Source organism: Amia ocellicauda, unplaced genomic scaffold, assembly GCF_036373705.1.
Source record: "Amia ocellicauda isolate fAmiCal2 unplaced genomic scaffold, fAmiCal2.hap1 HAP1_SCAFFOLD_46, whole genome shotgun sequence".
NCBI classification, from domain to species: Eukaryota; Metazoa; Chordata; class Actinopteri; order Amiiformes; family Amiidae; genus Amia; species Amia ocellicauda.
In genome coordinates, this window is record NW_027102982.1 from 705,814 (window position 1) to 728,728 (window position 22,915).

Genomic DNA, 22,915 nt, shown 5'->3' on the forward strand with positions numbered 1-22,915 from the left:
GTAGCTCTTAATACTCTCTATCTGTCTGGAGGAGATATATTTGAAGAATTGTACACGTACCCGGCTACTTTCAACACCCTTTCCTGCACTGATATTTTTCCATCCATTTTTCTTTTTTTTTTTTTTTTTGCTGGAAATTCCGTCAATACACGCCAGCCTTTAAGAGACATCATGCAGCCAGACATCTCGGCTTGCGGCCACACCGTCCTGAACGCGCCCGATCTCGTCAGATCTCGGAAGCTAAACGGGGCAGGACCTAGGCAGTACTTGAATGTGAGACCTCCTGGAAATACCTGGTGCTGCAAGCTTTTTACGTCTCCTGGGAAACTTCATCGTAGCTCTTAATACTCTCTATCTGTCTGGAGGAGATATAATTGAAGTATTGTACACGTACCCGGCTACTTTCAACAGCCTTTGCTGCACTGATATTTTTCCCTCCATTTTCCATTTTTTTTTTTTTTTTTTTCTGGAAGTTCCGTCAATACCCGCCAGCCTTTAAGAGACATCATGCAGCCAGGCCTCTTGGCTTGCGGCCACACCGTCCTGAACGCGCCCGATGTCGTCAGATCTCGGAAGCTAACGGGGCAGGGCCTGGTCAGTACTTGGATGGGTGACCTCCTGGAAATACCAGGTGCTGCAAGCTTTTTACGTCTCCTGGGTAACTTCATCATAGCTCTTAATACTCTCTTTCAGTCTGTAGGAGATATTATTGAAGAATTGTACACGTACCCGGCTAGTTTCAAAACCCTTTGCTGCACTGATATTTTTCCCTCCATTTTTCTTTTTTCTTTTTTTTTTTGCTGGAAGTTCCGTCAATACCCGCCAGCCTTAAAGAGACATCATGCAGCCGGGCCTCTTGGCTTTCGGCCACACCGTCCTGAACGCGCATGATATCGTCAGATCTCGGAAGCTAAACGGGCAGGACCTGGTCAGTACTTGAATGTGAGACCTCCTGGAAATACCAGGTGCTGCAAGCTGTTACGTCTCCTGGGTAACTTTATCGTAGCTCTTAATACTCTCTTTCAGTCTGCAGGAGATATAATTGAAGAATTGTACACGTACCCGGCTACTTTCAACACCCTTTCCTGCACTGATATTTTTCCCTCCATTTTTCTATTTTTTTTTTTTTTTTTTTTTTGCTGGAAGTTCCGTCAATACCCGCCAACCTTTAAGAGACATCATGCAGCGAGGCCTTTCGGCTTGTGGCCACACCGTCCTGAATGCGCCCGATCTCGTCAGATCTCGGAAGCTAAACGGGGCAGGGCCTGGTCAGTACTTGGATGGGAGACCTCCTAGAAATACCAGGTGCTGCAAGCTTTTTACGTCTCCTGGGTAACTTCATCGTAGCTCTTAATACTCTCTATCTGTCTGGAGGAGATATAATTGAAGTATTGTACACGTACCCAGCTACTGTCATCACTATTTGCTGCACTGATATTTTTCCATCCATTTTTCTTTTTCTTTTTTTTTTTTTGCTGGCAGTTCCGTCAATACCCGCCAGCCTTTAAGAGACATCATGCAGCCAGGCATCTTGGCTTGCGGCCACACCATCCTGAACGCGCCCGATCTCGTCAGATCTCGGAAGCTAAACGGGGCAGGGCCTGGTCAGTACTTTGATGGGAGACCTCCTGGAAATACCAGGTCCTGCAAGCTTTTTACGTCTCCTGGGTAACTTCATCGTAGCTCTTAATACTCTCTTTCTGTTTTCAGGAGATATAATTGAAGAATTGTACACGTACGTACCCGGCTACTTTCAACACCCTTTCCTGCACTGATATTTTTCCCTCCATTTTTCTTTTTTTTTTTTTTTTTTTTTGCTGGAAATTCCGTCAATACCCGCCAGCCTTTAGGAGACATCATGCAGCCAGACATCTCGGCTTGCGGCCACACCGTCCTGAACGCGCCCGATCTTGTCAGATCTCGGAAGCTAACGGGGCAGGACCTGGTCAGTACATGAATGTGAGACCTCCTGGAAATACCTCGTGCTGCAAGCTTTTACGTCTCCTGGGTAACTTTATCGTAGCTCTTAATACTCTCTATCTGTCTGGAGGAGATATAATTGAAGTATTGTACACGTACCCGGCTACTTTCAACACCCTTTGCTGCACTGGTATATTTCCCTCTATTTTTCTTTTTTTTTTTGCTGGCAGTTCCGTCAATACCCGTCAGCCTTTAAGAGACATCATGCAGCCAGGCATCTCGGCTTGCGGCCACACCATCCTGAACGCGCCCGATCTCGTCAAATCTCGGAAGCTAACGGGGCAGGTCCTGGTCAGTACTTGGATGGGAGACCTCCTAGAAATACCAGGTGCTGCAAGCTTTTTACGTCTCCTGGGTAACTTCATCATAGCTCTTAATACTCTCTTTCAGTCTGTAGGAGATATTATTGAAGAATTGTACACGTACCCGGCTACTTTCAAAACCCTTTGCTGCACTGATATTTTTCCCTCCATTTTTCTTTTTTCTTTTTTTTTTTGCAGGAAGTACCGTCAATACCCGCCAGCCTTAAAGAGACATCATGCAGCCGGGCCTCTCGGCTTTCGGCCACACCGTCCTGAATGCGCATGATATCGTCAGATCTCGGAAGCTAAACGGGGCAGGACCTGGTCAGTACTTGAATGTGAGACCTCCTGGAAATACCAGGTGCTGCAAGCTTTTACGTCTCCTGGGTAACTTTATCGTAGCTCTTAATACTCTCTTTCAGTCTGCAGGAGATATAATTGAAGAATTGTACACGTACCCGGCTACTTTCAACACCCTTTCCTGCACTGATATTTTTCCCTCCATTTTTCTATTTTTTTTGTTTTTCTTTTTGCTGGAAGTTCCGTCAATACCCGCCAACCTTTAAGAGACATCATGCAGCCAGGCCTTTTGGCTTGTGGCCACACCGTCCTGAATGCGCCCGATCTCGTCAGATCTCGGAAGCTAAACGGGGTAGGGCCTGGTCAGTACTTGGATGGGAGACCTCCTAGAAATACTAGGTGCTGCAAGCTTTTTACGTCTCCTGGGTAACTTCATCGTAGCTCTTAATACTCTCTTTCTGTCTCCAGGAGATATAATTGAAGAATTGTACACGTACCCGGCTACTTTCAACACCCTTTGCTGCACTGGTATATATCCCTCTATTTTTCTATTTTTTTTTTGCTGGCAGTTCCGTCAATACCCGCCAACCTTTAAGAGACATCATGCAGCCAGGCCTTTCGGCTTGTGGCCACACCGTCCTGAATGCGCCCGATCTCGTCAGATCTCGGAAGCTAAACGCGGCAGGACCTGGTCAGTACATGAAAGTGAGACCTCCTGGAAATACCTAGTGCTGCAAGCTTTTACGTCTCCTGGGTAACTTTATCGTAGCTCTTAATACTCTCTCTCTGTCTGGAGGAGATATAATTGAAGTATTGTACACGTACCCAGCTACTGTCAACACCCTTTGCTGCACTGATATTTTTCCATCCATTTTTCTTTTTTCTTTTTTTCTTTTTTTTTTTTGCTGGAAGTTCCGTCAATACCCGCCAACCTTTAAGAGACATCATGCAGCTGGGCCTCTCGGCTTTCGGCCACACCGTCCTGAATGCGCATGATATCGTCAGATCTCGGAAGCTAAACGGGGCAGGACCTGGTCAGTACTTGAATGTGAGATCTCCTGGAAATACCAGGTGCTGCAAGCTTTTACGTCTCCTGGGTAACTTTATCGTAGCTCTTAATACTCTCTTTCAGTCTGCAGGAGATATAATTGAAGAATTGTACACGTACCCGGCTACTTTCAACACCCTTTCCTGCACTGATATTTTTCCTTCCATTTTTCTATTTTTTTTTTTTTTTCTTTTTGCTGGAAGTTCCGTCAATACCCGCCAACCTTTAAGAGACATCATGCAGCCAGGCCTTTTGACTTGTGGCCACAACGTCCTGAATGCTCCCGATCTCGTCAGATCTCGGAAGCTAAACGGGGCAGGGCCTGGTCAGTACTTGGATGGGAGACCTCCTAGAAATACCAGGTGCTGCAAGCTTTTTACGTCTCCTGGGTAACTTCATCGTAGCTCTTAATACTCTCTTTCTGTCTCCAGGAGATGTAATTGAAGAATTGTACACGTACCCGGCTACTTTCAACACCCTTTGCTGCACTGGTATATTTCCCTCTATTTTTCTTTTTTTTTTTTGCTGGCAGTTCCGTCAATACCCGCCAGCCTTTAAGAGACATCATGCAGCCAGGCATCTTGGCTTACGGCCACACCATCCTGAACGCGCCCGATCTCGTCAGATCTCGGAAGCTAAACGGGGCAGGACCTGGTCAGTACATGAAAGTGAGACCTCCTGGAAATACCTAGTGCTGCAAGCTTTTACGTCTCCTGGGTAACTTTATCGTAGCTCTTAATACTCTCTATCTGTCTGGAGGAGATATAATTGAAGTATAGTACACGTACCCAGCTACTGTCAACACCCTTTGCTGCACTGATATTTTTCCATCCATTTTTTTTTTTTTTTTTTTTTTTTGCTGGAAGTTCCGTCAATACCCGCCAACCTTTAAGAGACATCATGCAGCCAGGCCTCTTGGCTTGCGGCCACACCATCCTGAACGCGCCCGATCTCGTCAGATCTCGGAAACTAAACGGGGCAGGGCCTGGTCAGTACTTGGATGGGAGACCTCCTAGAAATACCTGGTGCTGCAAGCCTTTTACGTCTCCTGGGTAACTTCATCGTAGCTCTTAATACTCTCTTTCTGTCTCCAGGAGATATAATTGAAGAATTGTACACGTACCCGGCTACTTTCAACACCCTTTCCTGCACTGATATGTTTCCCTCCATTTTTCTATTTTTTTTTTTTTTTTTTTGCTGGAAATTCCGTCAATACCCGCCAGCCTTTAAGAGACATCATGCAGCCAGGCCTCTTGGCTTGCGGCCACACCGTCCTGAACGCGCCCGATCTCGTCAGATCTCGGAAGCTAAACGGGGCAGGGCCTGGTCAGTACTTGGATGGGAGACCTCCTAGAAATACCAGGTGCTGCAAGCTTTTTACGTCTCCTGGGTAACTTCATCGTAGCTCTTAATACTCTCTTTCTGTCTCCAGGAGATGTAATTGAAGAATTGTACACGTACCCGGCTACTTTCAACACCCTTTGCTGCACTGGTATATTTCCCTCTATTTTTCTTTTTTTTTTTTTGCTGGCAGTTCCGTCAATACCCGCCAGCCTTTAAGAGACATCATGCAGCCAGGCATCTCGGCTTACGGCCACACCATCCTGAACGCGCCCGATCTCGTCAGATCTCGGAAGCTAAACGGGGCAGGACCTGGTCAGTACATGAAAGTGAGACCTCCTGGAAATACCTAGTGCTGCAAGCTTTTACGTCTCCTGGGTAACTTTATCGTAGCTCTTAATACTCTCTCTCTGTCTGGAGGAGATATAATTGAAGTATTGTACACGTATCCAGCTACTGTCAACACCCTTTGCTGCACTGATTTTTTTCCATCCATTTTTCTTTTTCTTTTTTTCTTTTTTTTTTTTGCTGGAAGTTCTGTCAATACCCGCCAACCTTTAAGAGACATCATGCAGCCAGGCCTTTCAGCTTGTGGCCACACCGTCCTGAATGCGCCCGATCTCGTCAGATCTCGGAAGCTAAACGGGGCAGGGCCTGGTCAGTACTTGGATGGGAGACCTCCTAGAAATACCAGGTGCTGCAAGCCTTTTACGTCTCCTGGGTAACTTTATCGTAGCTCTTAATACTCTCTTTCTGTCTCCAGGAGATATAATTGAAGAATTGTACACGTATCCAGCTACTGTCAACACCCTTTGCTGCACTGATTTTTTTCCATCCATTTTTCTTTTTTCTTTTTTTCTTTTTTTTTTTTGCTGGAAGTTCTGTCAATACCCGCCAACCTTTAAGAGACATCATGCAGCCAGGCCTTTCAGCTTGTGGCCACACCGTCCTGAAAGCGCCCGATCTCGTCAGACCTCGGAAGCTAAACGAGGCAGGGCCTGGTCAGTACTTGGATGGGAGACCTCCTAGAAATACCAGGTGCTGCAAGCTTTTTACGTCTCCTGGGTAACTTCATCGTAGCTCTTAATACTCTCTTTCTGTCTCCAGGAGATATAATTGAAGAATTGTACACGTACCCGGCTACTTTCAACACCCTTTGCTGCACTGGTATATTTCCCTCTATTTTTCTTTTTTTTTTTTCGCTGGCAGTTCCGTCAATACCCGCCAGCCTTTAAGAGACATCATGCAGCCAGGCATCTCGGCTTGCGGCCACACCATCCTGAACGCGCCCGATCTCGTCACATCTCGGAAGCTAAACGGGGCAGGACCTGGTCAGTACATGAAAGTGAGACCTCCTGGAAATACCTAGTGCTGCAAGCTTTTACGTCTCCTGGGTAACTTTATCGTAGCTCTTTATACTCTCTTTCTGTCTCCAGGAGATATAATTGAAGAATTGTACACGTACCCGGCTACTTTCAACACCCTTTGCTGCACTGGTATATTTCCCTCTATTTTTTTTTTTTTTTTTTGCTGGCAGTTCCGTCAATACCCGCCAGCCTTTAAGAGACATCATGCAGCCAGGCATCTTGGCTTACGGCCACACCATCCTGAACGCGCCCGATCTCGTCAGATCTCGGAAGCTAAACGGGGCAGGACCTGGTCAGTACATGAAAGTGAGACCTCCTGGAAATACCTAGTGCTGCAAGCTTTTACGTCTCCTGGGTAACTTTATCGTAGCTCTTAATACTCTCTATCTGTCTGGAGGAGATATAATTGAAGTATAGTACACGTACCCAGCTACTGTCAACACCCTTTGCTGCACTGATATTTTTCCATCCATTTTTTTTTTTTTTTTTTTTTTTGCTGGAAGTTCCGTCAATACCCGCCAACCTTTAAGAGACATCATGCAGCCAGGCCTCTTGGCTTGCGGCCACACCATCCTGAACGCGCCCGATCTCGTCAGATCTCGGAAGCTAAACGGGGCAGGGCCTGGTCAGTACTTGGATGGGAGACCTCCTAGAAATACCTGGTGCTGCAAGCCTTTTACGTCTCCTGGGTAACTTCATCGTAGCTCTTAATACTCTCTTTCTGTCTCCAGGAGATATAATTGAAGAATTGTACACGTACCCGGCTACTTTCAACACCCTTTCCTGCACTGATATTTTTCCCTCCATTTTTCTATTTTTTTTTTTTTTTTTTTGCTGGAAATTCCGTCAATACCCGCCAGCCTTTAAGAGACATCATGCAGCCAGGCCTTTTGGCTTGCGGCCACACCGTCCTGAACGCGCCCGATCTCGTCAGATCTCGGAAGCTAAACGGGGCAGGGCCTGGTCAGTATTTGGATGGGAGACCTCCTGGAAATACCTAGTGCTGCAAGCTTTTACGTCTCCTGGGTAACTTTATCGTAGCTCTTAATACTCTCTCTCTGTCTGGAGGAGATATAATTGAAGTATTGTACACGTATCCAGCTACTGTCAACACCCTTTGCTGCACTGATTTTTTTCCATCCATTTTTCTTTTTTCTTTTTTTCTTTTTTTTTTTTGCTGGAAGTTCTGTCAATACCCGCCAACCTTTAAGAGACATCATGCAGCCAGGCCTTTCAGCTTGTGGCCACACCGTCCTGAATGCGCCCGATCTCGTCAGATCTCGGAAGCTAAACGGGGCAGGGCCTGGTCAGTATTTGGATGGGAGACCTCCTAGAAATACCAGGTGCTGCAAGCTTTTTACGTCTCCTGGGTAACTTCATCGTAGCTCTTAATACTCTCTTTCTGTCTCCAGGAGATATAATTGAAGAATTGTACACGTACCCGGCTACTTTCAACACCCTTTGCTGCACTGGTATATTTCCCTCTATTTTTCTTTTTTTTTTTGCTGGCAGTTCCGTCAATACCCGCCAGCCTTTAAGAGACATCATGCAGCCAGACATCTCGGCTTGCGGCCACACAATCCTGAAAGCGCCCGATCTCGTCAGACCTCGGAAGCTAAACGAGGCAGGGCCTGGTCAGTACTTGGATGGGAGACCTCCTAGAAATACCAGGTGCTGCAAGCTTTTTACGTCTCCTGGGTAACTTCATCGTAGCTCTTAATACTCTCTTTCTGTCTCCAGGAGATATAATTGAAGAATTGTACACGTACCCGGCTACTTTCAACACCCTTTGCTGCACTGGTATATTTCCCTCTATTTTTCTTTTTTTTTTTGCTGGCAGTTCCGTCAATACCCGCCAGCCTTTAAGAGACATCATGCAGCCAGACATCTCGGCTTGCGGCCACACAATCCTGAATGCGCCCGATCTCGTCAGATCTCGGAAGCTAATCGGGGCAGGACCTGGTCAGTACATGAATGTGAGACCTCCTGGAAATACCTGGTGCTGCAAGCTTTTACGTCTCCTGGGTAACTTTATCGTAGCTCTTAATACTCTCTATCTGTCTGGAGGAGATATAATTGAAGTATTGTACACGTACCCAGCTACTGTCAACACCCTTTGCTGCACTGATATTTTTCCATCCATTTTTCTTTTTTCTTTTTTCTTTTTTTGCTGGAAATTCCGTCAATACCCGCTAGCCTTTAAGAGACATCATGCAGCCAGACATCTCGGCTTGCCGGCCACACCGTCCTGAACGCGCCCGATCTTGTCAGATCTCGGAAGCTAAACGGGGCAGGACCTGGTCAGTACTTAAATGTGAGACCTCCTGGAAATACCAGGTGCTGCCAGCTTTTTACGTCTCCTGGGGAACTTCATCGTAGCTCTTAATACTCTCTTTCTGTCTGGAGAAGATATAATTGAAGAATTGTAAACGTACCCGGCTACTTTCAACACCCTTTGCTGCACTGGTATATTTCCCTCTATTTTTCTTTTTTTTTTTTGCTGGCAGTTCCGTCAATACCCGCCAGCCTTTAAGAGACATCATGCAGCCAGGCATCTTGGCTTGCGGCCACACCATCCTGAACGCGCCCGATCTCATCAGATCTCGGAAGCTAAACGGGGCAGGACCTGGTCAGTACATGAAAGTGAGACCTCCTGGAAATACCTAGTGCTGCAAGCTTTTACGTCTCCTGGGTAACTTTATCGTAGCTCTTAATACTCTCTCTCTGTCTGGAGGAGATATAATTGAAGTATTGTACACGTACCCAGCTACTGTCAACACCCTTTGCTGCACTGATATTTTTCCATCCATTTTTCTTTTTTTTTTTTTTTTTTGCTGGAAGTTCCGTCAATACCCGCCAACCTTTAAGAGACATCATGCAGCCAGGCCTCTCGGCTTGCGGCCACACCGTCCTGAATGCGCCCGATCTCGTCAGATCTCGGAAGCTAAACGGGGCAGGGCCTGGTCAGTACTTGGATGGGAGACCTCCTAGAAATACCAGGTGCTGCAAGCCTTTTACGTCTCCTGCGTAACTTCATCGTAGCTCTTAATACTCTCTTTCTGTCTCCAGGAGATATAATTGAAGAATTGTACACGTACTAGGCTACTTTCAACACCCTTTGCTGCACTGATATTTTTCCCTCCATTTTTCTTTTTATTTTATTTTTTTGCTGGAAGTTCCGTCAATATCCGCCAGCCTTTAAGAGACATCATGCAGCCAGGCCTCTTGGCTTGTAGTCACACTGTCCTGAATGCGCCCGATCATATCAGATTTCGGAAGCTGAACGGGGCAGGGCCTGGTCAATACTTGGATGTGTGACCTTCTGGAAATACCAGGTGCTGCAAGCTTTTTACGTCTCCTGGGTAACTTCATCGTAGCTCTTAATACTCTCTTTCTGTCTCCAGGAGATATAATTGAAGAATTGTACACGTACCCGGCTAATTTCAACACCCTTTGCTGCACTGGTATATTTCCCTCTATTTTTCTTTTTTTTTTTGCTGGCAGTTCCGTCAATACCCGCCAGCCTTTAAGAGACATCATGCAGCCAGGCGTCTCGGATTGCGGCCACACCATCCTGAACGCGCCCGATCTCGTCAGATCTCGAAAGCTAAACGGGGCAGGACCTGGTCAGTACTTGGATGGGAGACCTCCTAGAAATACCAGGTGCTGCAAGCTTTTTATGTCTCCTGGGTAACTTCATCGTAGCTCTTAATACTCTCTTTCAGTCTGGAGGAGATATAATTGAAGAATTGTACAAGTACCCGGCTACTTTCAACAGCCTTTGCTGCACTGGTATTTTTCCCTCTATTTTTCTTTTTATTTTTGCTGGCAGTTCCGTCAATACCCGCCAGCCTTTAAGAGACATCATGCAGCCAGGCCTCTCGGCTTGCGGCCACACCGTCCTGAACGCGCCCGATCTCGTCAGATCTCGGAATTTAAACGGGGCAGGGCCTGGTCAGTACTTTTATAGGTGACCTTCTGGAATTACCAGGTGCTGCAAGCTTTTTACGTCTCCTGGGTAACTTCATCGTAGCTCTTAATACTCTCTTTCAGTCTGGAGGAGATATAATTGAAGAATTGTACATGTACCTGGCTACTTTCAACACCCTTTGCTGCACTGATATTTTTACCACCATTTCTCTTTTTTTTTATTTGCTGGATGTTCCGTCACAACCCGCCAACCATTAAGAGACATCATGCAGCCAGGCCTCTCGGCTTGCAGCCACACCGTCCTGAACGCCCCCGATCTCATCAGATCTTGGAATTTAAACGGGGCAGGGCCTGGTCAGTACTTGGATGGGTGACCTCCTGGAAATGCCAGGTGCTGCAAGCTTTTTACGTCTCCTGGGTAACTTCATCGTAGCTCTTAATACTCTCTTTCTGTCTGGAGGAGATATAATTGAAGAATTGTACACGTACCCGGCTACTTTCAAAACCCATTACTGCACTGATATTTTTCCCTCCATTTTTCTTTTTCTTTATTTATTTATTTTTTTTTTGCTGGAAGTTCCGTCAATACCCGTCAGCCTTTAAGAGACATCATGCAGCCAGGCCTCTTGGCTTGCGGCCACATTGTCCTGAACGCGCCCTATCTCGTCAGATCTCGGAAGCTAAACGGGGCAGGGCCTGGTCAGTACTTTTATGGGTGACCTTCTGGAAATACGAGGTGTTGCAAACTTTTTACGTCTCCTGGGTATCTTCATCGTAGCTCTTAATTCTCTCTTTCTGTCTGGAGGAGATATAATTGAAGAATTGTACACGTACCAGGCAACTTTCAACACCCTTTGCTGCACTGATATTGTTGCCTCCGTTTTTCTTTTTTTTTTTTTTTTGCTGGAAATTCCGTCAATACCCGCCAGCCTTTAAGAGACATCATGCAGCCAGGCATCTCGGCTTGCGGCCACACCATCCTGAACACGCCCGATCTCGTCAGATCTCGGAAGCTAAACGGGGCAGGACCTGGTCAGTACTTGAATGTGAGACCTCCTGGAAATACCTGGTGCTGCAAGCTTTTACGTCTCCTGGGTAACTTTATCGTAGCTCTTAATACTCTCTTTCAGTCTGGAGGAGATATAATTGAAGAATTGTACACGTACCCGGCTACTTTCAACACCATTTCCTGCACTGATATTTTTCCCTCCATTTTTCTATTTTTTTTTTTTTTTTTTATGCTGGAAATTCCGTCAATACCCGCCAGCCTTTAAGAGACATCATGCAGCCAGGCGTCTCGGCTTGTGGCCACACCGTCCTGAACGCGCCCGATCTCGTCAGATCTCGGAAACTAAACGGGGCAGGACCTGGTCAGTACTTGGATGGGAGACCTCCTGGAAGTACCAGGTGCTGCAAGCTTTTTACGTCACCTGGGGAACTTCGTCGTAGCTTTTAATACTCTCTTTCTGTCTGGAGGAGATTAATTGAAGAATTGTACACGTACCCGGCTACTTTCAACACCCTTTCCTGCACTGATATTTTTCCCTCCATTTTTCCTTTTTCTTTTTTTTTTTTGCTGGAAGTTCCGTCAATACCCTCCAGCCTTTAAGAGACATCATGCAGCCAGGCATCTCGGCTTGCGGCCACACCATCCTGAACGCGCCCGATCTCGTCACATCTCGGAAGCTAAACGGGGCAGGACCTGGTCAGTACATGAAAGTGAGACCTCCTGGAAATACCTAGTGCTGCAAGCTTTTACGTCTCCTGGGTAACTTTATCGTAGCTCTCAATACTCTCTCTCTGTCTGGAGGAGATATAATTGAAGTATTGTACACGTATCCAGCTACTGTCAACACCCTTTGCTGCACTGATATTTTTCCATCCATTTTTCTTTTTTCTTTTTTTCTATTTTTTTTTTGCTGGAAGTTCCGTCAATACCCGCCAACCTTTAAGAGACATCATGCAGCCAGGCCTTTCGGCTTGTGGCCACACCGTCCTGAATGCGCCCGATCTCGTCAGATCTCGGAAGCTAAACGGGGCAGGGCCTTGTCAGTACTTGGATGGGAGACCTCCTAGAAATACCAGGTGCTGCAAGCTTTTTACGTCTCCTGGGTAACTTCATCGTAGCTCTTAATACTCTCTTTCTGTCTCCAGGAGATATAATTGAAGAATTGTACACGTACCCGGCTAATTTCAACACCCTTTGCTGCACTGGTATATTTCCCTCTATTTTTCTTTTTTTTTTTGCTGGAAGTTCCGTCAATACCCGCCAACCTTTAAGAGACATCATGCAGCCAGGCCTCTTGGCTTGCGGCCACACCGTCCTGAATGCGCCCGATCTCGTCAGATCTCGGAAGCTAAACAGGGCAGGGCCTGGTCAGTACTTGGATGGGAGACCTCCTAGAAATACCAGGTGCTGCAAGCTTTTTACGTCTCCTGGGTAACTTCATCGTAGCTCTTAATACTCTCTTTCTGTCTCCAGGAGATATAATTGAAGAATTGTACACGTACCCGGCTACTTTCAACACCCTTTGCTGCACTGGTATATTTCCCTCTATTTTTCTTTTTTTTTTTTAGTGGCAGTTCCGTCAATACCCGCCAGCCTTTAAGAGACATCATGCAGCCAGGCATCTCGGCTTGCGGCCACACCATCCTGAACGCACCCGATCTCGTCAGATCTCGGAAGCTAAACGGGGCAGGACCTGGTCAGTACATGAAAGTGAGACCTCCTGGAAATACCTAGTGCTGCAAGCTTTTACGTCTCCTGGGTAACTTTATCGTAGCTCTCAATACTCTCTCTCTGTCTGGAGGAGATATAATTGAAGTATTGTACACGTATCCAGCTACTGTCAACACCCTTTGCTGCACTGATATTTTTCCATCCATTTTTCTTTTTTCTTTTTTTCTTTTTTTTTTTTGCTGGAAGTTCCGTCAATACCCGCCAACCTTTAAGAGACATCATGCAGCCAGGCCTTTCGGCTTGTGGCCACACCGTCCTGAATGCGCCCGATCTCGTCAGATCTCGGAAGCTAAACGGGGCAGGGCCTTGTCAGTACTTGGATGGGAGACCTCCTAGAAATACCAGGTGCTGCAAGCTTTTTACGTCTCCTGGGTAACTTCATCGTAGCTCTTAATACTCTCTTTCTGTCTCCAGGAGATATAATTGAAGAATTGTACACGTACCCGGCTACTTTCAACACCCTTTGCTGCACTGGTATATTTCCCTCTATTTTTCTTTTTTTTTTTGCTGGCAGTTCCGTCAATACCCGCCAGCCTTTAAGAGACATCATGCAGCCAGACATCTCGGCTTGTGGCCACACCATCCTGAACGCGCCCGATCTTGTCAGATCTCGGAAGCTAAACGGGGCAGGACCTGGTCAGTACTTGGATGGGAGACCTCCTAGAAATACCAGGTGCTGCAAGCTTTTTACGTCTCCTTGGTAACTTCATCGTAGCTCTTAATACTCTCTTTCTGTCTCCAGGAGATATAATTGAAGAATTGTACACGTACCCGGCTACTTTCAACACCCTTTGCTGCACTGGTATATTTCCCTCTATTTTTCTTTTTTTTTTTTGCTGGCAGTTCCGTCAATACCCGCCAGCCTTTAAGAGACATCATGCAGCCAGGCATCTCGGCTTGCGGCCACACCATCCTGAACGCGCCCGATCTCGTCAGATCTCGGAAGCTAAACGGGGCAGGACCTGGTCAGTACATGAAAGTGAGACCTCCTGGAAATACCTAGTGCTGCAAGCCTTTTACGTCTCCTGGGTAACTTCATCGTAGCTCTTAATACTCTCTTTCTGTCTCCAGGAGATATAATTGAAGAATTGTACACGTACCCGGCTACTTTCAACACCCTTTCCTGCACTGATATTTTTCCCTCCATTTTTCTATTTTTTTTTTTTTTTTTTTTGCTGGAAATTCCGTCAATACCCGCCAGCCTTTAAGAGACATCATGCAGCCAGGCCTCTTGGCTTGCGGCCACACCGTCCTGAACGCGCCCGATCTCGTCAGATCTCGGAAGCTAAACGGGGCAGGGCCTGGTCAGTACTTGGATGGGAGACCTCCTAGAAATACCAGGTGCTGCAAGCTTTTTACGTCTCCTGGGTAACTTCATCGTAGCTCTTAATACTCTCTTTCTGTCTCCAGGAGATGTAATTGAAGAATTGTACACGTACCCGGCTACTTTCAACACCCTTTGCTGCACTGGTATATTTCCCTCTATTTTTCTTTTTTTTTTTTTGCTGGCAGTTCCGTCAATACCCGCCAGCCTTTAAGAGACATCATGCAGCCAGGCATCTCGGCTTACGGCCACACCATCCTGAACGCGCCCGATCTCGTCAGATCTCGGAAGCTAAACGGGGCAGGACCTGGTCAGTACATGAAAGTGAGACCTCCTGGAAATACCTAGTGCTGCAAGCTTTTACGTCTCCTGGGTAACTTTATCGTAGCTCTTAATACTCTCTATCTGTCTGGAGGAGATATAATTGAAATATTGTACACGTACCCAGCTACTGTCAACACCCTTTGCTGCACTGATATTTTTCCATCCATTTTTCTTTTTTTTTTTTTTTTTTTGCTGGAAGTTCCGTCAATACCCGCCAACCTTTAAGAGACATCATGCAGCCAGGCTTCTCGGCTTGCAGCCACACCGTCCTGAACGTGCCTGATCTCGTAAGATCTCGGAAGCTAAACGGGGCAGGACCTGGTCAGTACTTGGATGGGAGACCTCCTGGAAATACCTGGTGCTGCAAGATTTTACGTCTCCTGGGTAACTTTATCGTAGCTCTTAGTTCTTTCTTTCTGTCTGGAGGAGATATAATTTAAGAATTGTACACGTACCCAGCTACTGTCAACACCCTTTGCTGCACTGATATTTTTCCATCCATTTTTCTTTTTTTTTTTTTTTTTTTTTTTTTGCTGGAAGTTCTGTCAATACCCGCCAACCTTTAAGAGACATCATGCAGCCAGGCCTTTCGGCTTGTGGCCACACCGTCCTGAATGCGCCCGATCTCGTCAGATCTCGGAAGCTAAACGGGGCAGGGCCTGGTCAGTACTTGGCTGGGAGACCTCCTAGAAATACCAGGTGCTGGAATCTTTTTACGTCTCCTGGGTAACTTCATCGTAGCTCTTAATACTCTCTTTCTGTCTCCAGGAGATATAATTGAAGAATTGTACACGTACCCGGCTACTTTCAACACCCTTTCCTGCACTGATATTTTTCCCTCCAGTTTTCTATTTTTTTTTTTTTTTTTTTTGCTGGAAATTCCATCAATACCCTCCAGCCTTTAAGAGACATCATGCGGCCAGGCATCTCGGCTTGCGGCCACACCATCCTGAACTCGCCCGATCTCGTCAGATCTTGGAAGCTAAACGGGGCAGGACCTGGTCAGTACATGAATGTGAGACCTCCTGGAAATACCTGGTGGTGCAAGCTTTTACGTCTCCTGGGTAACTTTATCGTAGCTCTTAATACTCTCTATCTGTCTGGAGGAGATATATTTGAAGAATTGTACACGTACCCGGCTACTTTCAACACCCTTTCCTGCACTGATATTTTTCCATCCATTTTTCTTTTTTTTTTTTTTTTTGCTGGAAATTCCGTCAATACACGCCAGCCTTTAAGAGACATCATGCAGCCAGACATCTCGGCTTGCGGCCACACCGTCCTGAACGCGCCCGATCTCGTCAGATCTCGGAAGCTAAACGGGGCAGGACCTGGTCAGTACTTGAATGTGAGACCTCCTGGAAATACCTGGTGCTGCAAGCTTTTACGTCTCCTGGGTAACTTTATCGTAGCTCTTAATACTCTCTATCTGTCTGGAGGAGATATAATTGAAGAATTGTACACGTACCCGGCTACCTTCAACACGCTTTGCTGCACTGATATTTTTCCCTCCATTTTTCTTTTTTCTTTTGTTTCTTGCTGGAAGTTCCATCAATACCCTCCAGCCTTTAAGAGACATCATGCAGCCAGGCCTCTTGGCTTGAGGCCACACCGTCCTGAAGACGCAAGATCTCGTCAGATCTCGGAAGAAAAACTGGGCAGGGCCTGGTCAGTAATTGGATGGGAGACCTCCTAGAAATACCAGGTGCTGCAAGCTTTTTACGTCTCCTTGGTAACTTCATCGTAGCTCTTAATACTCTCTTTCTGTCTCCAGGAGATATAATTGAAGAATTGTACACGTACCCGGCTACTTTCAACACCCTTTGCTGCACTGGTATATTTCCCTCTATTTTTCTGTTTTTTTTTTTGCTGGCAGTTCCGTCAATACCCGCCAGCCTTTAAGAGACATCATGCAGCCAGGCATCTCGGCTTGCGGCCACACCATCCTGAACGCGCCCGATCTCGTCAGATCTCGGAAGCTAAACGGGGCAGGACCTGGTCAGTACATGAAAGTGAGACCTCCTGGAAATACCTAGTGCTGCAAGCTTTTACGTCTCCTGGGTAACTTTATCGTAGCTCTTAATACTCTCTATCTGTCTGGAGGAGATATAATTGAAATATTGTACACGTACCCAGCTACTGTCAACACCCTTTGCTGCACTGATATTTTTCCATCCATTTTTCTTTTTTTTTTTTTTTTTTTGCTGGAAGTTCCGTCAATACCCGCCAACCTTTAAGAGACATCATGCAGCCAGGCTTCTCGGCTTGTGGCCACACCGTCCTGAACGTGCCCGATCTCATAAAATCTCGGAAGCTAAACGGGGCAGGACCTGGTCAGTACTTGGATGGGAGACCTCCTGGAAATACCTGGTGCTGCAAGATTTTACGTCTCCTGGGTAACTTTATCGTAGCTCTTAGTTCTTTCTTTCTGTCTGGAGGAGATATAATTTAAGAATTGTACACGTACCCAGCTACTGTCAACACCCTTTGCTGCACTGATATTTTTCCATCCATTTTTCTTTTTTTTTTTTTTTTTTTTTTTTTGCTGGAAGTTCTGTCAATACCCGCCAACCTTTAAGAGACATCATGCAGCCAGGCCTTTCGGCTTGTGGCCACACCGTCCTGAATGCGCCCGATCTCGTCAGATCTCGGAAGCTAAACGGGGCAGGGCCTGGTCAGTACTTGGATGGGAGACCTCCTAGAAATACCAGGTGCTGGAAACTTTTTACGTCTCCTGGGTAACTTCATCGTAGCTCTTAATACTCTCTTTCTGTCTCCAGGAGATATATTTGAAGAATTGTACACGTACCCGGCTACTTTCAACACCCTTTCCTGCACTGATATTTTTCCCTCCAGTTTTCTATTTTTTTTTTTTTTTTTTTTGCTGGAAATTCCGTCAATACCCGCCAGCCTTTAAGAGACATCATGCAGCCAGGCATCTCGACTTGCGGCCACACCATCCTGAACTCGCCCGATCTCGTCAGATCTTGGAAGCTAAACGGGGCAGGACCTGGTCAGTACATGAATGTGAGACCTCCTGGAAATACCTGGTGCTGCAAGCTTTTACGTCTCCTGGGTAACTTTATCGTAGCTCTTAATACTCTCTATCTGTCTGGAGGAGATATATTTGAAGAATTGTACACGTACCCGGCTACTTTCAACACCCTTTCCTGCACTGATATTTTTCCATCCATTTTTCTTTTTTTTTTTTTTTTTGCTGGAAATTCCGTCAATACACGCCAGCCTTTAAGAGACATCATGCAGCCAGACATCTCGGCTTGCGGCCACACCGTCCTGAACGCGCCCGATCTCGTCAGATCTCGGAAGCTAAACGGGGCAGGACCTAGGCAGTACTTGAATGTGAGACCTCCTGGAAATACCTGGTGCTGCAAGCTTTTACGTCTCCTGGGTAACTTTATCGTAGCTCTTAATACTCTCTATCTGTCTGGAGGAGATATAATTGAAGAATTGTACACGTACCCGGCTACCTTCAACACGCTTTGCTGCACTGATATTTTTCCCTCCAATTTTCTTTTTTCTTTTGTTTCTTGCTGGAAGTTCCATCAATACCCTCCAGCCTTTAAGAGACATCATGCAGCCAGGCCTCTTGGCTTGAGGCCACACCGTCCTGAAGACGCAAGATCTCATCAGATCTCGGAAGAAAAACTGGGCAGGGCCTGGTCAGTAATTGGATGGTTGACCTCCTGGAAATACCAGGTGCTGAAAGCTTTTTACATCTCCTGGGTAACTTCAGCGTAGCTCTTAATACTCTCATTCAGTCTGGAGGAGATATAATTGAAGAATTGTACATGTACCCGGCTACTTTCAACACCCTGTCCTGCACTGATATTTTTCCCTCCATTTTTCTATTTATTTATTTTTTATTTTTTGCTGGAAGTTCCGTCAATACCCGCCAGCCTTTAAGAGACATCATGCAGCGAGGCCTCTTGGCTTGCGGCCACACCGTCCTGAACACGCCCGATCTCATCAGATCTTGGAAGCTAAGCCGGGCAGGGCCTGGTCAGTACTTGGATGGGAGACCTCCTGGAAATACCTGGTGCTGCAAGCTTTTTACGTCTCCTGGGAAACTTCATCGTAGCTCTTAATACTCTCTATCTGTCTGGAGGAGATATAATTGAAGTATTGTACACGTACCCGGCTACTTTCAACAGCCTTTGCTGCACTGATATTTTTCCCTCCATTTTCCATTTTTTTTTTTTTTTTTTTTTGCTGGAAGTTCCGTCAATACCCGCCAGCCTTTAAGAGACATCATGCAGCCAGGCCTCTTGGCTTGCGGCCACACCGTCCTGAACGCGCCCGATGTCGTCAGATCTCGGAAGCTAACGGGGCAGGGCCTGGTCAGTACTTGGATGGGTGACCTCCTGGAAATACCAGGTGCTGCAAGCTTTTTACGTCTCCTGGGTAACTTCATCATAGCTCTTAATACTCTCTTTCAGTCTGTAGGAGATATTATTGAAGAATTGTACACGTACCCGGCTACTTTCAAAACCCTTTGCTGCACTGATATTTTTCCCTCCATTTTTCTTTTTTCTTTTTTTTTTTGCTGGAAGTTCCGTCAATACCCGCCAGCCTTAAAGAGACATCATGCAGCCGGGCCTCTTGGCTTTCGGCCACACCGTCCTGAACGCGCATGATATCGTCAGATCTCGGAAGCTAAACGGGCAGGACCTGGTCAGTACTTGAATGTGAGACCTCCTGGAAATACCAGGTGCTGCAAGCTGTTACGTCTCCTGGGTAACTTTATCGTAGCTCTTAATACTCTCTTTCAGTCTGCAGGAGATATAATTGAAGAATTGTACACGTACCCGGCTACTTTCAACACCCTTTCCTGCACTGATATTTTTCCCTCCATTTTTCTATTTTTTTTTTTTTTTTTTTTTGCTGGAAGTTCCGTCAATACCCGCCAACCTTTAAGAGACATCATGCAGCCAGGCCTTTCGGCTTGTGGCCACACCATCCTGAATGCGCCCGATCTCGTCAGATCTCGGAAGCTAAACGGGGCAGGGCCTGGTCAGTACTTGGATGGGAGACCTCCTAGAAATACCGGGTGCTGCAAGCTTTTTACGTCTCCTGGGTAACTTCATCGTAGCTCTTAATACTCTCTATCTGTCTGGAGGAGATATAATTGAAGTATTGTACACGTACCCAGCTACTGTCAACACTATTTGCTGCACTGATATTTTTCCATCCATTTTTCTTTTTCTTTTTTTTTTTTTGCTGGCAGTTCCGTCAATACCCGCCAGCCTTTAAGAGACATCATGCAGCCAGGCATCTTGGCTTGCGGCCACACCATCCTGAACGCGCCCGATCTCGTCAGATCTCGGAAGCTAAACGGGGCAGGGCCTGGTCAGTACTTTGATGGGAGACCTCCTGGAAATACCAGGTCCTGCAAGCTTTTTACGTCTCCTGGGTAACTTCATCGTAGCTCTTAATACTCTCTTTCTGTTTTCAGGAGATATAATTGAAGAATTGTACACGTACGTACCCGGCTACTTTCAACACCCTTTCCTGCACTGATATTTTTCCCTCCATTTTTCTTTTTTTTTTTTTTTTTTTTTGCTGGAAATTCCGTCAATACCCGCCAGCCTTTAGGAGACATCATGCAGCCAGACATCTCGGCTTGCGGCCACACCGTCCTGAACGCGCCCGATCTTGTCAGATCTCGGAAGCTAACGGGGCAGGACCTGGTCAGTACATGAATGTGAGACCTCCTGGAAATACCTCGTGCTGCAAGCTTTTACGTCTCCTGGGTAACTTTATCGTAGCTCTTAATACTCTCTATCTGTCTGGAGGAGATATAATTGAAGTATTGTACACGTACCCGGCTACTTTCAAAACCCTTTGCTGCACTGGTATATTTCCCTCTATTTTTCTTTTTTTTTTTGCTGGCAGTTCCGTCAATACCCGCCAGCCTTTAAGAGACATCATGCAGCCAGGCATCTCGGCTTGCGGCCACACCATCCTGAACGCGCCCGATCTCGTCAAATCTCGGAAGCTAACGGGGCAGGTCCTGGTCAGTACTTGGATGGGAGACCTCCTAGAAATACCAGGTGCTGCAAGCTTTTTACGTCTCCTGGGTAACTTCATCATAGCTCTTAATACTCTCTTTCAGTCTGTAGGAGATATTATTGAAGAATTGTACACGTACCCGGCTACTTTCAAAACCCTTTGCTGCACTGATATTTTTCCCTCCATTTTTCTTTTTTCTTTTTTTTTTTGCTGGAAGTACCGTCAATACCCGCCAGCCTTAAAGAGACATCATGCAGCCGGGCCTCTCGGCTTTCGGCCACACCGTCCTGAATGCGCATGATATCGTCAGATCTCGGAAGCTAAACGGGGCAGGACCTGGTCAGTACTTGAATGTGAGACCTCCTGGAAATACCAGGTGCTGCAAGCTTTTACGTCTCCTGGGTAACTTTATCGTAGCTCTTAATACTCTCTCTCTGTCTGGAGGAGATATAATTGAAGTATTGCACACGTATCCAGCTACTGTCAACACCCTTTGCTGCACTGATATTTTTCCATCCATTTTTATTTTTTCTTTTTTTATTTTTTTTTTTTGCTGGAAGTTCCGTCAATACCCGCCAACCTTTAGAGACATCATGCAGCCAGGCCTTTCGGCTTGTGGCCACACCGTCCTGAATGCGCCTGATCTCGTCAGATCTCGGAAGCTAAACGGGGCAGGGCCTGGTCAGTGCTTGGATGGGAGACCTCCTAGAAATACCTGGTGCTGCAAGCTTTTTACGTCTCCTGGGTAACTTCATCGTAGCTCTTAATACTGTCTTTCTGTCTCCAGGAGATATAATTGAAGAATTGTACACGTACCCGGCTACTTTCAACACCCTTTGCTGCACTGGTATATTTCCCTCTATTTTTCTTTTTTTTTTTGCTGGCAGTTCCGTCAATACCCGCCAGCCTTTAAGAGACATCATGCAGCCAGGCATCTCGGCTTGCGGCCACACCATCCTGAACGCGCCCGATCTCGTCAAATCTCGGAAGCTAACGGGGCAGGTCCTGGTCAGTACTTGGATGGGAGACCTCCTAGAAATACCAGGTGCTGCAAGCTTTTTACGTCTCCTGGGTAACTTCATCGTAGCTCTTAATACTCTCTATCTGTCTGGAGGAGATATAATTGAAGTATTGTACACGTACCCAGCTACTGTCAACACCCTTTGCTGCACTGATATTTTTCCATCCATTTTTCTTTTTTATTTTTTATTTTTTTGCTGGAAATTCCGTCAATACCCGCTAGCCTTTAAGAGACATCATGCAGCCAGACATCTCGGCTTGCCGGCCACACCGTCCTGAACGCGCCCGATCTTGTCAGATCTCGGAAGCTAAACGGGGCAGGACCTGGTCAGTACTTAAATGTGAGACCTCCTGGAAATACCAGGTGCTGCCAGCTTTTTACGTCTCCTGGGGAACTTCATCGTAGCTCTTAATACTCTCTTTCTGTCTCCAGGAGATATAATTGAAGTATTGTACACGTATCCAGCTACTGTCAACACCCTTTGCTGCACTGATATTTTTCCATCCATTTTTTTTTTTTTTTTTTTTTTGCTGGAAGTTCCGTCAATACCCGCCAACCTTTAAGAGACATCATGCAGCCAGGCCTTTTGGCTTGCGGCCACACCGTCCTGAATGCGCCCGATCTCGTCAGATCTCGGAAGCTAAACGGGGCAGGGCCTGGTCAGTACTTGGATGGGAGACCTCCTAGAAATACCAGGTGCTGCAAGCCTTTTACGTCTCCTGGGTAACTTCATCGTAGCTCTTAATACTCTCTTTCTGTCTCCAGCAGATATAATTGAAGAATTGTACACGTACCCGGCTACTTTCAACACCCTTTCCTGTACTGATATTTTTCCCTCCATTTTTCTATTTTTTTTTTTTTTTTTTTTGCTGGAAATTCCGTCAATACCCGCCAGCCTTTATGAGATTTATCATGCAGCCAGGCCTCTTGGCTTGCGGCCACACCATCCTGAACTCGCCCGATCTCGTCAGATCTTGGAAGCTAACGGGGCAGGGCCTGGTCAGTACTTGGATGGGTGACCTCCTGGAAATACCAGGAGCTGCAAGCTTTTTACGTCTCCCGGGTAACTTCATCATAGCTCTTAATACTCTCTTTCAGTCTGTAGGAGATATTATTGAAGAATTGTACACGTACCCGGCTACTTTCAAAACCCTTTGCTGCACTGGTATATTTCCCTCTATTTTTCTTTTTTTTTTTGCTGGCAGTTC

General features: G+C 46.3%; 17 non-coding genes and 49 pseudogenes across 17 annotated transcripts; all 66 read left to right on the forward strand.

The window, feature by feature from the left end:
- Positions 1–189: 189 nt before the first annotated feature.
- On the forward strand, positions 190–308 carry LOC136736349 (uncharacterized; annotated as a pseudogene).
- Positions 309–525: 217 nt separating this feature from the next.
- On the forward strand, positions 526–643 carry LOC136736344 (uncharacterized; annotated as a pseudogene).
- A 555-nt stretch (positions 644–1,198) lies between these two features.
- On the forward strand, positions 1,199–1,317 carry LOC136736124 (5S ribosomal RNA). The gene has a single exon (XR_010811563.1). It is a non-coding gene; the product is annotated as a 5S ribosomal RNA (ribosomal RNA).
- Positions 1,318–1,534: 217 nt separating this feature from the next.
- On the forward strand, positions 1,535–1,653 carry LOC136736157 (5S ribosomal RNA). Its single transcript, XR_010811595.1, has one exon. It is a non-coding gene; the product is annotated as a 5S ribosomal RNA (ribosomal RNA).
- A 223-nt stretch (positions 1,654–1,876) lies between these two features.
- Positions 1,877–1,994, forward strand: LOC136736079 (uncharacterized; annotated as a pseudogene).
- Positions 1,995–2,202: 208 nt separating this feature from the next.
- Positions 2,203–2,320, forward strand: LOC136736465 (uncharacterized; annotated as a pseudogene).
- A 216-nt stretch (positions 2,321–2,536) lies between these two features.
- Positions 2,537–2,655, forward strand: LOC136736063 (uncharacterized; annotated as a pseudogene).
- Positions 2,656–2,874: 219 nt separating this feature from the next.
- LOC136736156 (5S ribosomal RNA) lies at positions 2,875–2,993 on the forward strand. The gene has a single exon (XR_010811594.1). It is a non-coding gene; the product is annotated as a 5S ribosomal RNA (ribosomal RNA).
- Positions 2,994–3,203: 210 nt separating this feature from the next.
- LOC136736026 (uncharacterized) lies at positions 3,204–3,322 on the forward strand (annotated as a pseudogene).
- Positions 3,323–3,546: 224 nt separating this feature from the next.
- LOC136736048 (uncharacterized) lies at positions 3,547–3,665 on the forward strand (annotated as a pseudogene).
- Positions 3,666–3,885: 220 nt separating this feature from the next.
- On the forward strand, positions 3,886–4,004 carry LOC136736319 (uncharacterized; annotated as a pseudogene).
- A 210-nt stretch (positions 4,005–4,214) lies between these two features.
- LOC136736021 (uncharacterized) lies at positions 4,215–4,333 on the forward strand (annotated as a pseudogene).
- Positions 4,334–4,548: 215 nt separating this feature from the next.
- On the forward strand, positions 4,549–4,667 carry LOC136736163 (5S ribosomal RNA). Its single transcript, XR_010811601.1, has one exon. It is a non-coding gene; the product is annotated as a 5S ribosomal RNA (ribosomal RNA).
- Positions 4,668–4,886: 219 nt separating this feature from the next.
- LOC136736516 (5S ribosomal RNA) lies at positions 4,887–5,005 on the forward strand. Its single transcript, XR_010811678.1, has one exon. It is a non-coding gene; the product is annotated as a 5S ribosomal RNA (ribosomal RNA).
- A 211-nt stretch (positions 5,006–5,216) lies between these two features.
- On the forward strand, positions 5,217–5,335 carry LOC136736022 (uncharacterized; annotated as a pseudogene).
- A 223-nt stretch (positions 5,336–5,558) lies between these two features.
- On the forward strand, positions 5,559–5,677 carry LOC136736042 (5S ribosomal RNA). Its single transcript, XR_010811531.1, has one exon. It is a non-coding gene; the product is annotated as a 5S ribosomal RNA (ribosomal RNA).
- Positions 5,678–5,902: 225 nt separating this feature from the next.
- Positions 5,903–6,021, forward strand: LOC136736192 (5S ribosomal RNA). Its single transcript, XR_010811630.1, has one exon. It is a non-coding gene; the product is annotated as a 5S ribosomal RNA (ribosomal RNA).
- A 211-nt stretch (positions 6,022–6,232) lies between these two features.
- Positions 6,233–6,351, forward strand: LOC136736073 (uncharacterized; annotated as a pseudogene).
- A 209-nt stretch (positions 6,352–6,560) lies between these two features.
- Positions 6,561–6,679, forward strand: LOC136736023 (uncharacterized; annotated as a pseudogene).
- A 214-nt stretch (positions 6,680–6,893) lies between these two features.
- On the forward strand, positions 6,894–7,012 carry LOC136736318 (5S ribosomal RNA). Its single transcript, XR_010811658.1, has one exon. It is a non-coding gene; the product is annotated as a 5S ribosomal RNA (ribosomal RNA).
- Positions 7,013–7,231: 219 nt separating this feature from the next.
- LOC136736599 (5S ribosomal RNA) lies at positions 7,232–7,350 on the forward strand. Its single transcript, XR_010811687.1, has one exon. It is a non-coding gene; the product is annotated as a 5S ribosomal RNA (ribosomal RNA).
- Positions 7,351–7,574: 224 nt separating this feature from the next.
- LOC136736271 (5S ribosomal RNA) lies at positions 7,575–7,693 on the forward strand. The gene has a single exon (XR_010811654.1). It is a non-coding gene; the product is annotated as a 5S ribosomal RNA (ribosomal RNA).
- Positions 7,694–7,902: 209 nt separating this feature from the next.
- On the forward strand, positions 7,903–8,021 carry LOC136736308 (uncharacterized; annotated as a pseudogene).
- Positions 8,022–8,230: 209 nt separating this feature from the next.
- Positions 8,231–8,349, forward strand: LOC136736543 (uncharacterized; annotated as a pseudogene).
- A 218-nt stretch (positions 8,350–8,567) lies between these two features.
- On the forward strand, positions 8,568–8,687 carry LOC136736602 (uncharacterized; annotated as a pseudogene).
- Positions 8,688–8,897: 210 nt separating this feature from the next.
- LOC136736521 (uncharacterized) lies at positions 8,898–9,016 on the forward strand (annotated as a pseudogene).
- Positions 9,017–9,231: 215 nt separating this feature from the next.
- Positions 9,232–9,350, forward strand: LOC136736177 (5S ribosomal RNA). The gene has a single exon (XR_010811616.1). It is a non-coding gene; the product is annotated as a 5S ribosomal RNA (ribosomal RNA).
- A 216-nt stretch (positions 9,351–9,566) lies between these two features.
- LOC136736044 (uncharacterized) lies at positions 9,567–9,685 on the forward strand (annotated as a pseudogene).
- A 209-nt stretch (positions 9,686–9,894) lies between these two features.
- On the forward strand, positions 9,895–10,013 carry LOC136736278 (uncharacterized; annotated as a pseudogene).
- A 209-nt stretch (positions 10,014–10,222) lies between these two features.
- Positions 10,223–10,341, forward strand: LOC136736459 (uncharacterized; annotated as a pseudogene).
- Positions 10,342–10,552: 211 nt separating this feature from the next.
- Positions 10,553–10,671, forward strand: LOC136736227 (uncharacterized; annotated as a pseudogene).
- A 226-nt stretch (positions 10,672–10,897) lies between these two features.
- On the forward strand, positions 10,898–11,016 carry LOC136736006 (uncharacterized; annotated as a pseudogene).
- A 214-nt stretch (positions 11,017–11,230) lies between these two features.
- On the forward strand, positions 11,231–11,349 carry LOC136736274 (uncharacterized; annotated as a pseudogene).
- Positions 11,350–11,568: 219 nt separating this feature from the next.
- On the forward strand, positions 11,569–11,687 carry LOC136736255 (uncharacterized; annotated as a pseudogene).
- Positions 11,688–11,903: 216 nt separating this feature from the next.
- LOC136736074 (uncharacterized) lies at positions 11,904–12,022 on the forward strand (annotated as a pseudogene).
- Positions 12,023–12,246: 224 nt separating this feature from the next.
- On the forward strand, positions 12,247–12,365 carry LOC136736235 (uncharacterized; annotated as a pseudogene).
- A 209-nt stretch (positions 12,366–12,574) lies between these two features.
- Positions 12,575–12,693, forward strand: LOC136736569 (5S ribosomal RNA). The gene has a single exon (XR_010811683.1). It is a non-coding gene; the product is annotated as a 5S ribosomal RNA (ribosomal RNA).
- A 210-nt stretch (positions 12,694–12,903) lies between these two features.
- On the forward strand, positions 12,904–13,022 carry LOC136736507 (uncharacterized; annotated as a pseudogene).
- Positions 13,023–13,246: 224 nt separating this feature from the next.
- Positions 13,247–13,365, forward strand: LOC136736238 (uncharacterized; annotated as a pseudogene).
- Positions 13,366–13,574: 209 nt separating this feature from the next.
- LOC136736261 (uncharacterized) lies at positions 13,575–13,693 on the forward strand (annotated as a pseudogene).
- Positions 13,694–13,903: 210 nt separating this feature from the next.
- On the forward strand, positions 13,904–14,022 carry LOC136736544 (uncharacterized; annotated as a pseudogene).
- A 220-nt stretch (positions 14,023–14,242) lies between these two features.
- On the forward strand, positions 14,243–14,361 carry LOC136736527 (5S ribosomal RNA). The gene has a single exon (XR_010811679.1). It is a non-coding gene; the product is annotated as a 5S ribosomal RNA (ribosomal RNA).
- Positions 14,362–14,572: 211 nt separating this feature from the next.
- LOC136736024 (uncharacterized) lies at positions 14,573–14,691 on the forward strand (annotated as a pseudogene).
- A 216-nt stretch (positions 14,692–14,907) lies between these two features.
- On the forward strand, positions 14,908–15,026 carry LOC136736347 (uncharacterized; annotated as a pseudogene).
- A 222-nt stretch (positions 15,027–15,248) lies between these two features.
- On the forward strand, positions 15,249–15,367 carry LOC136736398 (uncharacterized; annotated as a pseudogene).
- Positions 15,368–15,587: 220 nt separating this feature from the next.
- LOC136736616 (uncharacterized) lies at positions 15,588–15,706 on the forward strand (annotated as a pseudogene).
- Positions 15,707–15,920: 214 nt separating this feature from the next.
- Positions 15,921–16,039, forward strand: LOC136736266 (uncharacterized; annotated as a pseudogene).
- A 215-nt stretch (positions 16,040–16,254) lies between these two features.
- Positions 16,255–16,373, forward strand: LOC136736625 (uncharacterized; annotated as a pseudogene).
- A 211-nt stretch (positions 16,374–16,584) lies between these two features.
- LOC136736561 (uncharacterized) lies at positions 16,585–16,703 on the forward strand (annotated as a pseudogene).
- Positions 16,704–16,919: 216 nt separating this feature from the next.
- On the forward strand, positions 16,920–17,038 carry LOC136736425 (uncharacterized; annotated as a pseudogene).
- Positions 17,039–17,260: 222 nt separating this feature from the next.
- On the forward strand, positions 17,261–17,379 carry LOC136736368 (uncharacterized; annotated as a pseudogene).
- Positions 17,380–17,599: 220 nt separating this feature from the next.
- LOC136736580 (uncharacterized) lies at positions 17,600–17,718 on the forward strand (annotated as a pseudogene).
- A 214-nt stretch (positions 17,719–17,932) lies between these two features.
- On the forward strand, positions 17,933–18,051 carry LOC136736350 (uncharacterized; annotated as a pseudogene).
- Positions 18,052–18,266: 215 nt separating this feature from the next.
- On the forward strand, positions 18,267–18,385 carry LOC136736078 (uncharacterized; annotated as a pseudogene).
- Positions 18,386–18,606: 221 nt separating this feature from the next.
- LOC136736132 (5S ribosomal RNA) lies at positions 18,607–18,725 on the forward strand. The gene has a single exon (XR_010811570.1). It is a non-coding gene; the product is annotated as a 5S ribosomal RNA (ribosomal RNA).
- Positions 18,726–18,945: 220 nt separating this feature from the next.
- On the forward strand, positions 18,946–19,063 carry LOC136736345 (uncharacterized; annotated as a pseudogene).
- A 554-nt stretch (positions 19,064–19,617) lies between these two features.
- Positions 19,618–19,736, forward strand: LOC136736145 (5S ribosomal RNA). Its single transcript, XR_010811583.1, has one exon. It is a non-coding gene; the product is annotated as a 5S ribosomal RNA (ribosomal RNA).
- Positions 19,737–19,953: 217 nt separating this feature from the next.
- On the forward strand, positions 19,954–20,072 carry LOC136736158 (5S ribosomal RNA). Its single transcript, XR_010811596.1, has one exon. It is a non-coding gene; the product is annotated as a 5S ribosomal RNA (ribosomal RNA).
- A 223-nt stretch (positions 20,073–20,295) lies between these two features.
- LOC136736080 (uncharacterized) lies at positions 20,296–20,413 on the forward strand (annotated as a pseudogene).
- A 208-nt stretch (positions 20,414–20,621) lies between these two features.
- On the forward strand, positions 20,622–20,739 carry LOC136736466 (uncharacterized; annotated as a pseudogene).
- A 216-nt stretch (positions 20,740–20,955) lies between these two features.
- LOC136736064 (uncharacterized) lies at positions 20,956–21,074 on the forward strand (annotated as a pseudogene).
- Positions 21,075–21,297: 223 nt separating this feature from the next.
- LOC136736281 (uncharacterized) lies at positions 21,298–21,416 on the forward strand (annotated as a pseudogene).
- Positions 21,417–21,625: 209 nt separating this feature from the next.
- LOC136736467 (uncharacterized) lies at positions 21,626–21,743 on the forward strand (annotated as a pseudogene).
- A 219-nt stretch (positions 21,744–21,962) lies between these two features.
- LOC136736603 (uncharacterized) lies at positions 21,963–22,082 on the forward strand (annotated as a pseudogene).
- Positions 22,083–22,296: 214 nt separating this feature from the next.
- LOC136736188 (5S ribosomal RNA) lies at positions 22,297–22,415 on the forward strand. The gene has a single exon (XR_010811627.1). It is a non-coding gene; the product is annotated as a 5S ribosomal RNA (ribosomal RNA).
- Positions 22,416–22,637: 222 nt separating this feature from the next.
- Positions 22,638–22,755, forward strand: LOC136736380 (uncharacterized; annotated as a pseudogene).
- The last annotated feature ends 160 nt before the right edge of the window (positions 22,756–22,915 follow it).